Below are 12,193 nucleotides of genomic sequence, written 5' to 3'. Positions count from 1 at the left end.
GGGCTAATATCCACTTATCAGTGAGTACATATTGTGTGAGTTCCTTTGTGATTGTGTTACCTCACTCAGGATGATGCCCTCCAGGTCCATCCATTTGCTCAAGAATTTCATAAATTCATTCTTTTTAATAGCTGAGTAGTACTCCACTGTGTAAATGTACCACATTTTCTGTATCCATTCCTCTGTATGATATGTTTTTTAAGTTCTATTTTTTTCTGTGCACATAAATAAACACAGACATATATGATAAGTTTTTTTAAGCTCTATTTTTTCAAATTCTAAATTTGTAGGAACAGAATAAGACATTTTGTTCTGTAAGCTAGTTGTTACTGCCCCATTGTCGATGATTAGAAATAGGTATAGACTGTTATACAGAAATTCTCACACAAGCAAATATTTTAAATTGAGGCCTAATGAATAAAACATGTTGCGGCTAGAAGGGCAGTGGAGTATTTATGTTTACATTGTTCAATTAGTAAGTCAAGTGTTTGCCAATGTCCTCCTGCCCAGTACTGGACTATGGTTTGAAAGCCAATTCCATTCTCAGCCAGGCATTTTGATTTGGTTCCACACACTGGATCAGGAGGAAGGAACAGGAGCTGAAGAGGTTTAGTTTATTGTTCTTGGTCCCTGTATAACTGTATTTAGAGCTAGTGCTAAAGAGAGCAGTCTGCTTCCAAGCCACTCTTCTCTCGGTGGCCAAGGTACACCTTGAAAACATGGGGCAGGAGAATCTGCAGCAGGGACTCAAATTCAGGATCACTAGCTAGAGTAAGAGAAGAGTAAGATGCTGCCCTGTAAAAAACCAGACCACCCAGAGTCACTTTGTCACAGGATTAAGCAAAGCTCAGAGGAATGGGGTTACCAATGGTTCAACACAGAAAAGGAACCTCCATTAGTGGTGAAATAGTCTTGGTCCTCATCCTGTCTGAGCCCCTGACTCTCCTGTGCTCTCACTACTTTTAGAGATAGCCTCTTTGTGGCCACACTGTTCCCACCAGGACGTCCAGAGGCTGACTTGAGCAATGATCCCAACTTTGCTGCATCCTGGAATCTATTGGATATTTCAAACAGCACTGTAGTCTGGTCTAACATCAGTCATTGGGAAAATGTCATGGAGGGTGAGGCTTCTAGTTTGAGCCAAACATTCAGTGCTTCCCAGGTGACTTTACTGCACAGAAAAGGTTAAAATCACTACTAGCCCAGAAGTTTCCTTTGACTTTTTTCTGACCCAATAGCCTACTGTTTTACCCTGGGCCACAGCTTTTTTCAAACACCAGTATGATAAAAACAAAACAAAACAAAAACAAAAACAAACAAACAAAAAAAACAACCAAGAGGCTAGGGGTTGTCTGGCTGCCTGTCTGTCTGTCTGTCTGGTTTCTGTAATGCATTTGTGGACTGCTGTTCTAAAGAGTCCATTTTTCAGGGTAAGCCCCTGACCTGTCACAGTGCACTGTGGACCATGCTAATCACTCCATTTACTGACAGCAATCCCTGTGCCTCCTTCTCACCATAATCACCAAACAGCTTTCAGCCTCCATGCTCACAGTGAGGAGGGGTGTTCTGAAGGCAGAGCTGCCCAACCACTAGAACCAGGCTCATCCCTGGGCTGACAGATGGCAGAGGGAGGGCCCCTTCCGGAAAAATCCCAGAGCCGCTGCAGTATGCTGCTGCAGAGGCAGAGACAGGTTAAGATTGATAGTCCCCCATGCTGCAGAACTCCATCAGCCCAGCACCTCGTGACATCAGCAGTGGTGCCACTGGCCGTTATCAAGTCACCCCAGGGCACCGAAGATTGATTTCCAACCAGAGAAATAACGCCTACCATCTCTAGGTATGTGGGCAGGGAACCAACTCTAAACCTAACTGTAATTTAGCATTCATTTGCATTTTTAAATTAGTTAGGCTGTGGACCGTTGCAAAGCAATGACAGAGAATTTTTATAATAATTAGCCTTGTGGGATAGGGGGAGGGGATGTGGGAAATGGCTGCACTACCATTTCATTGGAAGAAATAGGAGAGTCCAGCATCTGGGGTCACCAGATCAGATGCCATGCTCCTGGTCCCCACTGACCTTGTGGACCAGGGCAACTTTCCCCAGACCTGGGCTGAACATTCAGGTCCATCTTTTCCCTATATCCCTGCACACCACATCCATGCAGCATCTCCTCATGTTGGCTAGATGCCTCCACAGTCCCTTTCCTTTGCTTTCTTTATGGCTGAATTCAGCTCATCTCTGTACAAATGCTCACCCAGGTTGTGTCAACACCAGGATGCGTCAGCTAAAAATAACTGACATTGATAGAGCTCTCGCCCATCTGCTAACACACTCCCATCCATTATAGCAAATGAGTCTCCTACCAGTCTCGGAGGAGGAGCCTGGGCAGGATGGATCCAGGTTCTGTATCTTAGAGATGAAGATACTGAGGCAGGATACTCCAGGACTTGCTGAAGATCACACAGCTAGCAAAAGGCTATGCTGGGATTGGAATGGATGTCTTACCTCCAAAATCTCTACCCAGTTGTTGCCATTGCAGAACATGCTCTAAAGGGAATGGGGCTTATTACAGCATCGCTGAAATGACTCAGAGCAAGCTGTGGGACATACCACCCTCTTCTGAGCACCTTGCCTAAGGGGGGAAACACTCAGAAAAGGAAACAAGACAGATATGACTTAGGAGAGCACTAAGAAAGCTGGTAATGGCTGTCATCAAACAGCTGAAGGTTTTTGTGGGAACAGGAGCTAAGCTTTTATGGCTTGGTCACCAAGGATTTATGAAGTGCTAAGATTTGGATGTAAAATGTACCCTCACAGGTTTGAACACACAGTGCCTAGCTGGTGGCACTGTTAGGAAAGACTGTGGAGCCCTTAGAGGGTAGAGTCTCAGAGGAAGAAGTAGGTTATGGAGGAGTTGGGTAAGAGGATGTACAACCCAGCCCCATTTCCAGTCCGTATTTTCCTTTTTCTGGCCATCAAGATGTTAAGTATCTCAGCCGCAAGATCCTGCTGCCATGAATTTGGCCATGTCTTCCCTTCCACACTGGTCTGTATCCTCATAAATCAAAAGGCAAAATAAATCCTTTCTCAACTTGCCCCTTCTCAGGACAGAGTAGTTACAATGAGGTACATTTCAAGTTGATGGAGGTGAGGGAGTCTGAACAGTTAAGAGCTATAAAGTCATGCCACCCAGACCCAAATCTCAGCCTTGTTACTAACAGGCTGACATGGGCCACGTTTGTGATTTTGAATTCCCAGAATCCTCATCTATAACAAAAGAAACAATAATGGTTACTGTATAGAATTGTCAGTACTGTCAAATAAACTGATACAAAGTTAGTAACTATTCAGCAGATAATGAGTGGATATGACAGTCGATGACTTATACAATTATGTCCTATACACCCAAGGAGAAGTATACTCATGCCACCCAACAAATCTAGTAAGTACATGTGCTATCTGGACCCTTGATAAAGAGTTGGAGAATTCTTAATTGGAATAGGAGAGATCTACAGTGATTCTTTCTAGCCCTGAGTTGGAGAGATAGTTCAGGGATCCATGTCTGGTGGTAAAACCACCTGAAACTACAGTTCCAGAGGATCCAAGATCATCTTCTAGCCTCTGAGGGCTCTCCATACACTTGTGGGTGGGTGGGTGGGTGCACAGACATGAGCACCCCCACACAGAGACACACAAACACATGCATGTGCACACTCATATGCACACACGATAGATAGATAGATAGATAGATAGATAGATAGATAGATAGATAGATGATAGATGGATAGATTTTTAAAACATCACTTCCTGCCATAAAGGACCCTTGAAAATGGCTACTAGTGCATTAGTTCTTTTCAAATCAAGGAGAAGACTCATATTGGATGGAGTGACATGTGTCCAGACTGAGGGGACGCTGTTACTGCACAGAAAACACTGGGCTTGTTCTAGCTAGTATAAAGAAGATGAAGGGGTAGAATAAGGATAGCTGGGAAGAGGACACAAAGTAAAGCCGGCACTTTAATACACACACAGCTAGGTGTTTATTTGCTCCCAGAGAATCTACAGATGAACTCTGTGAATTAGCAAATAAATTAAACAAAGTTACTAGATGTAATAAAAACCCACACAGTTTGGTTATAGTTTCATGTACAAATAACATTTGAAATGAAAATTGTAAAGTTAAAAGAATCTAGTATTTATAATCTAAAAAGCTACCCAGCTCCTGGGAACACTTGCTGAAATATAAAACATCAATGAACTTCTATTCTAAAACTATAAAATAAGATTGATGAAACAGAAGTAATCTAATTAAATAAAAGTATGTGTCCACAGGTTAGACATATATATCATTATAATGTAACTCCATCCCAGATGGATACACAAGTTCTATATAATTCGTTATATTTCATCATATTATTTTTATGCAAAATGAAAATCTAATCCTAAAATGTATCCAGGATCCATAAGTTCTATATAATTCATTATATTTCATCATATGATTTTTATGCAAAATGAAAATCTAATCCTAAAATGTATCCAGGATCTTAAAACACTGCCAACTACTTGAGAAGATCATTCAGGCCCAGAGTTCCAGACTCGGCTGGATATCTTCACAATAGTGTCACTTATACTCTGGAGTACCGACAACTGTCTAGCTGGACTTAAGGCCCACTAAAAAAGGAGAAGGAGCCGTGCCTGGTACTAGAAACCTAGCAAACTACCCATGACTAGTAAAAGCATCCTAGAGGAGAACCTATGGTTTCCATTTCCATGAACTAGTATAATTTCTCATGTAGTCTAAATACTTACCCTCATACCCACAGCTAAGTGTAGCTCTCATCCTTCATCAAAGAAGTGTCTTTATGCTGTAGAGGGAGACCATGACAGAAATCCATAGTTGGTCAAAATGCAGAGAACAGACCATGAGGTGCCCAGTCCCATTAGATACATCTACAACACAACTCCTTTACCTAAGGCTCACAAAACATTGTGGAAGATGGGGGGGAGGTTATACGAGCCAGACCACCAGGACATATCCTGGGTGATAGTGTCTTCTATCTATGACAGGGAAGCTACCCGCATGAAATGTCAACAATTGGTCAGCTAATCAGGACCTGAACAAGGAAAACACAGATTGACATGCTGTACTGGCTATTTTTGTGTCAACTTGACACAGCTGAGTTATCACAGAGAAAGGAGCTTCAGTTGAGGAAATGCCTCCATGAGATCCAGCTGTAAGGCATTTTCTCAATTAGTGATCAAGGGGGAAAGGCCCCTGTGGGTGGGACCATCCCTGGGCTGGTAGTCTTGGGTTCTATAAGAGAGTAGGCTGAGCAAGCCAGGGGAGGCAAGCCAGTAAAGAACATCCCTCCATGGCCTCTGTATCAGCTCCTGCTCCCTGACCTGTCTGAGTTCCAGTCCTGACTTCCTCTGGTGATGAACAGCAGCATGGAAGTGTAAGCCGAATAAACCCTTTCCTCCCCAACTTGCTTCTTGGTCATGATGTTTGTGCAGGAATAGAAACCCTGACTAAGACACATGCCATCACAGATGAGAGCAATTTCATAAGGCCAGCCCCTCAAGCTACAGTCTGAGAGACTACTAATGGCTGCTGAGAGAGGGAGAACCAGTCTTTCTCAGGGATGAGTTTCCTAACGGGTGATCCAATACCAGGTGGCCAGACCTAAAAACATCTACATACAAGCAACACTAAAGAGACTTAGCAAGTTTCGTTTACATGTATGAACACACATAATGATATTAACTTTATAAACAAAATAATAGTGATAACACATGAAATCAGAAGGAAGGCTTAGAGGGGAGAGAAGGAGGGACATGACAATAGGAGATTGAAGGTGATCAAAATGTATGTGCATGGAAGAAATGTCATAACAACACCCACTATTTTTTTAATAACTAATCATGAAGATGAAAAAGATGAGTATGGGGAGATGGGCTACAAGAGTAGCTGAGGCAATTTTGAAGAATGTAAGTTACTATTCACAGTTCAAGATCTGTTAACTGGATGTGATGGCTCATGCCTTTAATCCTGGCACTTGGAAGGTGGATGTAGGGAGATCAAGAGTTTAAAATCATCTTCAGCTGCATAATGAGTTTGAAACTCATCTGACTACGTGAGACCCAGCTTCAAACAAAACCAGAAGCAATCTATTATAAAGCTATGGCAACTTATATGCACATACATACATATGTATAATACCGTATATATAGAATATTCCATCTTTGACCAGTAATAGCTCATAGTTCTGTGTAAACAGCTGTCTTTATTATGCATGTTCCTAAGAGTGTGGGGGTCCTTGTTTGGTTGTTTGGTTTTGTTTGTGATACAGGGATGGGGCGTCTCTCTATGCTTCCCAGTCTCAAATCCTTGAACTTGGGTAACTTTATTACAGTGGTCCTCAACCTTCCCAATACTAAGACCCTAATACAGTTTCTCGTGTTGTGGTGACTCCCCACCCTTAAAATCATTTTTGCTACTACTTAATAACTATAATTTTTCTACTGTCATGAATTGTAACATAAACACCTCATAGGCAAGATATCTGATATGGGACCCCTGTGGAAGGGTCATTCAACCTCACTAAGGGGTCAGAATCCACAGGTTACTGCCTCAATCTCTCTGGTACAGGAACTTCAGGTATGCACCTTGATCAGCTTGGAAGGGTAAGGATTTGAGGCTATGGTAATTGACAGACTATTGATACTGACAGTGATTACCGTACACAGTACTCATGCAAGAAACCAGCACGCAGAGAGGTAACGGCACAGCAGTTCTGTGAATAAATGACTTAATTTAAAACATATCAACTAAATAGTCACGTGCGGAAATTTTCACCACCCTTTGCTTTTACCAAATCGATGCACACAAAATCATTTCCTGATAGATTTAAAATCTAAAGGTAGGAAAAATAGAGAAAGCAATTTATGAGGTCATCTGTGTCACTCTGAAAGTAACAAAGAATCGTGAGCAATAGCTAAGGCCCGAGCTGTGAACAAGGAAACTAATAAAGGACATTGAGAGTAAAAGCCAGAATTCATCAACGAAACCCTGGAGCACAAAAGCAAGGGAGAGTTCAAGTGAGGATATTTATGGGACAAACGTCTGTGAATACAGTCTCAGCCAAATATATAAAAGACCCAGATAAATAAATGGGACAGATTATCTGAAAGGAAAGTGACACACACCTCTAGACTTCCAGATGACAAAACTGAATCAGAGTGGCCAATACATTAGGAAATCTCCTACTTAAGAGTAAGATTAATCTTATAAGTTTAAACGGCAGAGTGACCCCACTATGCCCTGAACCAGAACCAGAAAAGGGGGGAAATCAGCATCAATAAAGCCCCAAATGACAAAAAGTCCAAATAGCAGCCACAGTCCTCAAATGCCCCTGATAACAGTCAAATGGAAGGTGACCTGCTGGTACCTACCAGGACTTGGTCAGGGGACAACCTAAGATGAGTTTAAGCAGTTCAATTGAAATATATTTCAGTTTTACACTTTGTACTTAAGACAAGGTCTGTCTTATTTCCTTTCTTGTTGCTGTGATAAAATACTCAGATAAAAACAACTCAAGAGAGTATGGGTTTATTCTGCTCATAGTTCCAGGTTTCTCCATGCTGGTGGGGAGGCCATAACAGCAGGAGTTTGAGGAAACATCATATTACCTCAGAGTCCAGTATGGAGACCTCAACTTACTCTCTGCTTTTCTTTCAGTCTAAGGCCAAAGCACTGAGATGGTACCTTTCACATGCAGGGTGGGGTCTTTCTACCTTAATTAACCCATTTAAGAATATCTCTCGCAGGCAGGTAGGTCCACAGGCCAGTCTGAACCAGACAACTCCTCACTGAGACACTCTTCTCAAACGACTGTACATGGTGTCAAGTCACTGATCAAAGTAACCATCACAGGGTCTTGTGTAGCTTGGGCTGACCTGGACTCACCTCTATAACCAACCATGACTTTGAACTCCTGATCCTCCAGCCTCTACTTCCCAAGTGCTGGGATCACTGGGATGTACCACCATGCCTGCTCAAAACACATGAAAGGCTGTTGATCACAGCACAATTCACTGGTAGCTGGAAACAGAAGGCATCCAAATGCCAATTATAGAGTTGTGAACGTGTGTCCTCAGTATGGAATATAGCCGTGAGGATGTATAATTGACAGTTACATATGAGATCAAGAGACAGATTCCATAGACCCAACATTGAACAAAGAGGGCAAATGAAAAAGACATTTACTTTGTATTGATATTGAAGTCAACAAGAAATTAAAGTAATGGACACTGTGAGAAATCAAGGCAGGAAGGAGTATGGGGTGGGGTTCTGGACATTGGGAAGAGACCATTCTGCCTTGATCTAGTGCTGATTGTACAAACTGCACAAACACACTGGGATGCATGCAGAAGAGGAACTGCTTCCTATGTGACTACTTTCTGGTCACTGTGGTAAAATGCCTTCAACAAGGACTTTAGGGGAGGGAGAATTTAGCTCATCTCTCAATTTGAGGGTATATAGTTCATCGAGGTGGGGAAGGCACAACACTAACAGTCTGCTTGCATCCGATAGCTGTGAGAAGCAGAAGCAAGATAGGAAGTGTATTCAGGCTACAAACACCACCTCCATCCCCACCCCTATCCCTACCCCTATCCCCACCAACCCATTTGTTCCAGCTCCACCTCACCCCCTAAAGGTTCCATAATCTCCCTCCACCCCCAAATAGCACCATCAGCTGGGGATCAAGTGTTGAAACACATGAGCTTATGAGGGAAAGGTCACATCCAACCCATAACAAGTACTCTTATTGCTTTTGAAAAGTATAAGGACAACTGAAGAATTATGGGTAAAAAAAAGTCTCCTTCCTGGGTCATGGGGTACTTGAAAGAAAGCAGGGATAGATGAGAATTCACTGGGATCTGACTGGCATGGGCCTTAAATGCCAGCAATAGATGCCCAAGTGCCTTACCCTCAGTCAGGCTTTTGTAAACTTAAAAGGGCTAGATCATATGTATTTCCAGTTGTGCAGGCCATGCATTCTCAACTACACCCACTCTGCTCCAACTTTGTGAAAGAAAATTAGCCAAGCCCATACACAGATAGATGTGTATGGCTATGCTCCAATGAAACTGTATTTACAAAACCAGGAGGTGGGCCAGACTTACCACACCTGCTATAGAAAATAAGAACCATAGGGTGTTTCTAGGCACTCAAGGATGCGGTTTAAGGGGTGCTTCAGGAGAGTCATTCTGGGACAAATACCAAATAGAGTGTTGGAGAGGGCACAGCATCCATGCAAAGAGACATAATTGGGGCAGAAGACAGTGATGGTGCAGAGTGGGGGAAGAGGACACAGGGAGTCTCAGAGCACTCACCTGCATTGTCACTGATTCCTCCCTCACTGTCAAGGAGAGACTTGGGTAGAAGACATGAGCCCCTCATCCACCTCTGCATACACTGGATCCATACATGCACACACCAAACATACACACACACACACACACACACACAGGGTGGGGGTAGACAGACAGAGAGAGGGGGAAGAAAGGGGAACAGAGACAGACAGAGAGGCAGAGGTAGAAAGAGGCACACACATGGTTACTCAAAGTCCAGCGAACTGCTTTGTGCTGAGAGCCGTGTTCTCAGAGACATATGGGCTTAATATTGTTTCTAGGATGCCTGTCTGGCCTTCTTGTGTGGACCTGCTTTGGCTTCTAGATGAGCTAGAACTCCTGAGCTCCATCCAGTAAGTAGATGAGCCAGTAGATGGGTGCTGCATTTCCATCTAGGGCTTTCTCTGCTCCCTTCTCTTTAGGTCTCAAATTCCATAGTGTTGAGCTGGCAGATGCCTCAGCACTGAGGGAAAATAGAATATCTGGGCTTCCTCACTTCCCAGGAGACAATGAGAAAAAATAGACACCTAGCCCAACCCATCCCCCCCCATAGATGTTTAAAACCCAAACTCTGCTAGCATAATGTTATTTTTATATGCATCTTTTCTGGGAAGCTCTAGGGAGTAGGATTAACCAAAGGAAAGCAAATTTTGTGTGATCATGGGCCTCTAGCCATAAGCACTCACAACACAATTATGTGTACATCAACACACACACACACACACATACACACACACACACACACACACACACACACACACACACACCCTGACATCCCAGGGTTTACTTCTAAGATCACTTCAATTATTGGGTGAGCCTGTGATCAGTTTTTGCCAAGTTGACACAAACTCAAGTCATTTGGAAGGAGGGAAGCATGACTTAGAAACCTCCTACATCATTGGCCCGTACACAAGTTTGTCAGTCATTCTCTTGATTAATAATTGATGGGGATGGGCAGCCCACTGTGAGTGATGCATCCCCTAGGTAGGTAGTTCTGCGCTGTATAATAAAGGTAGCCCAGTGAGCCAGGGAAAGCAAGCCAGTGAGCAGTACCCCTCCAATGTCTCTGCTTCAGTTCCTGCCTTGGTTTCCCTCAATGATGGACTGTTACCTGGAATTTCAAGATGAAATAAAGCCTTTCATCCCCAGGTTGCTTTTGGTTGTGATATTTATCACAACAACAGAAACCCAACTACAACAGAGCCCTACCAGCAAACAATTTGGCCTAAACTTCTGAACGTTCAGCAAACTAGATCGAGCCAGTATATTCTTTTTCTTTCCTTTGTCCTCGGGCGGTTGCCATCCCCCACCCCACCAAATACATGTGTGATCTGAATGCATTAACATGGACACATGACAGAGGAGAGAGCACAAGTCATCTTGGCCACCAAACTGAGACACTGAATGGAGATTCTTCTAGTTCAGGCAAGGGAGGAAACAGAGGCCCAGGCATTCCACTCTGAGCCATTTCCTCTTCCTGTCCTCCTGCCTCCCCCCACCCCACCCCACCCCCCAGAACACATCCTTTCCTAGTTAATCATTCCACCTGCATCTGAAGACATTACCTCCTGAGCACGGACCAGCAGCCTCATTATGGAAGCACAGCCTGCAGCCAGGTGGATTTCCCTACAGGCCCCTGGACCTTTCCATTTTATTGCCATGTCACTCCTCATTGTAACACGTATTAATCACAAAGATACATTTTTTTCTCAGGCTGTAGATTTAAGTGGCCCCTTTCCAAGAACTTGGTAAAGGTTGGTTCAGGGAAGGGAGAACAGGAATGATTAAATTTGTAAGCTTGGGTCTCTATCCCCTATTTATATATGCACAAAAAGAGGCTGCTGGGTGCAGATTTCAAAAACATGTCAGGGGTACTTTCCTTTTATGACTTGGAGGTGGTGATACATATAGGATGAGGTCGGGACTTCAAATCTCCCTGGTTTCAAGCCTGGCTCTACTACCAGCTAACTGTGTAACCAATAGACTCACTTTTCTCTCTCTTAGAGTCTTCATCTATACAATAGGAAGACTTCCTCTCTATAGGGCTCTGGCATTTGAGCAGTTATGAACCAGGCTCAGGGGTTGAGGACAGCCCTGTTCTAGGCCATTTCCTTTTATTTATAAAACACAACTTTGGGAAGAAGGGGTTTGTTTGGCTTACAAGTCTAGATTGCAGTCCATCATTAGGGAAAGGTCAAGGAAGGAACTTTAAAGGGCTGTCCACATCACATCCTTGGAGAGAAATGAATATATGTATGTTCCCTTGCTTGATTGCTTGCTTGCTTGCTTGCTTGTGCCAAGCTCAATTTCTCCATGTTTACATAATTCAGCACTCCCTGCCTAGGGGATTGGTGCCACCCACAGTGGACCAGATCTTTCTACAACAAGTAACAATCAACATAGTCCTTCACAGACATGTCCACAGGCCAACCTGATCTAGACAATTCCTCCACTGAAACTTTCTTCTCCAGTGACTCTAGGTTGTGGAAGGTTGGCATTCATAAACTAACCAGCATACCATACCTACCACAGCCACACAGACTAAGAGGAAGGTAGCTATACAGAGGATGACCGGATGATCCCCATGATGACTTGGCCAGCTAGGGAAAGACTTTTTCCTAAGGAAGAATGGCCACTGTGGGGTTTATTCTTCCAGAGAGTGGGAAAGGAAAACATTCAAGTCTTGTCCTGTGAAGCATGTAACAGCTTTGAGCATGTTACGGTTTGTATATGATATGCCCTTCACTGGCTTCTGTGATTTACAGCTTGGTCCCTAAC

The sequence above is a fragment of the Mus caroli genome, chromosome 11 (assembly GCF_900094665.2).
Source record: "Mus caroli chromosome 11, CAROLI_EIJ_v1.1, whole genome shotgun sequence".
NCBI lineage: Eukaryota > Metazoa > Chordata > Mammalia > Rodentia > Muridae > Mus > Mus caroli.
The sequence above is the reverse complement of the archived record's forward strand: the minus strand, read 5'-3'. Positions refer to the sequence as shown.